Below are 2,106 nucleotides of genomic sequence, written 5' to 3'. Positions count from 1 at the left end.
ATAGCCATTTAACCGTTTTTAAGAGTACAGTTCAGTGACCATGTTGTGCAACCATCACCACAATTTTTCACCACCCGAAACAAAAGTGGCAGGATCCAGGCAGGAATTAGGTAAGGGGAGGGCAGAGAGGTTTTCAACAGCTAAGGGAGATAAACTTGTCTGTCAGTTTGTTATCCTGTAGGCCTTATACATTGCTGTGAGGCTTGAGGCTGCCACTGGTGTTTGAAATGCCAGCAGGGTTGCACATGGTACATAGGTCTCAATGCAGCTTACAGACTGAGACAGACTAGAAAGAAGGAAGAGGCCATCCACTTCTCAAAAAAACTGGCCAGGGAAAACCTTATGAATAGCAGAGAAACACTATCTGATACATTACTGGGCAATTTTATGAACAACTTGGAAACATTGTCTGGCACAGTGCAGGAGGACTAGCCCCTTGGGTCAGAAGGCACTCAGAATAGGACTGGGAAAGAGCTGCCTCATCAGAGTAGAACCAACCTTAATGATATGGATAAAGCAAGTCTTTCAGGACATCCATGTGCTAACATGGCACAATTCAAATTGAGGAGAAATAGCTCCAAATATCCATTAATAATCGGAACATGGAACATACAAAGTATGAATCTAGAAAAATTGGAAGTTGTCAAAAATGAAATGGAACACATAAAGATTGATATCCTAGGCATTAGTGAGCTGAAATGGATGGGTTTTGGCCATTTTCAATCAGACAACCATATGATCTACTATGTCACGAATGACAATTTGAAGAGGAATGTTGTGACATTCAGCATCACAACGGATGTTTCAAGATCTGTCCTGCAGTACAATGCTGTCAGTGATAGGATAATATCCATATGTCTACAAGGAAGAACCATTAATATGACTATTATTCAAATTAATGCACCAACCACCAAAGCCAAAGATGAGGAAATTGAAGATTTTTATCAGCTTCTGCAGTCTGAAATTGACCAAAGAATCACCAGTAGTTCAAGGAAAATTTGACCTTGGTGACAAAAATAACAAAGGAGATCACATGATAGAATTTTACAAGATCAATGACTTATTCATCACAAATGTCTTTTTTCAACAACACAAACAGTGGCTATACACATGGACTTCACCAAATGGAGTACACAGCAATCAGATTGACTACATCTGTGGCAAGAGGAGATGGAAGACCTCGATATCTTCAGCCAAAACAAGACCAGGAGCAGATAGTGGAACAGAACATCAACTGCTCATATGCAAGTTCAACTTGAAGTTAAAGACAATTAAAACAAGTCCACAAGAATATTCCAAAATATGACCTTGAATATATCCCTTCTGAATTTAGAGACCATCTAAAGAATAGATTTGATGCATTAAATACCAATAACAGAAAACCAGAATAATTGAGGGATGACATCAAGAGCATCATCCATGAAGAAAGCAAGAGGTCATCAAAAAGATGAGAAAGAAAGAAGAGATCAAAATGGATGTCAGAAGAGACTCTGAAACTTTCCCTTGAGTGAAGAGTAGCTAAAGCAAATGAAAGAAATGACAAGATAAAAGAGCTGAACAGATTTCAAAGACCAGCTCAAGCAGACAAAACCAATTACTATAATGGAATGTGCAAAGCCCTGGAGTTAGAAAACCAAAAGGGAAGAACACGTTCAGCATTTCTCAAGCTGAAAGAACTGAGGAAAAAATTTAAGCCTGTAGTTGCAATGTTGAAGGATTCTATGGGCAAAATATTGAATGATGCAGGAGCATCAAAAGAAGGTGGAAGGAAAACACAGAGTCACTGTACCAAAAAGAACTGGTTGATCTTCATCCATTTCAGGAGGTGGCATATGTTCAAGAACCAATGGTATTGAAGGAAGATGTTGAAGCTGCACTGAATGAATCGGCACAAAACAGGGCTCCAGGAATTAACAGAATACCCAATGAGATGTTTCATTGAGTACCTGCTGGAGGTACTCACTCAGTTATGCCAAGAGACTTGGAAGACAGCTACCTGGCCAACTGATTGGAAGAGATCCATATTTGTACCCATTCCAAAGAAAGGTGATCCCACAGAATGTGGAAATTATCAAACAATATCATTAATATTGCATGCAAGTAAAA

Source organism: Orycteropus afer, unplaced genomic scaffold (assembly GCF_000298275.1).
Source record: "Orycteropus afer afer isolate SDZICR_OR568_19922 unplaced genomic scaffold, OryAfe1.0 scaffold00040, whole genome shotgun sequence".
Classification (NCBI taxonomy): Eukaryota; Metazoa; Chordata; class Mammalia; order Tubulidentata; family Orycteropodidae; genus Orycteropus; species Orycteropus afer.
The sequence above is the reverse complement of the archived record's forward strand: the minus strand, read 5'-3'. Positions refer to the sequence as shown.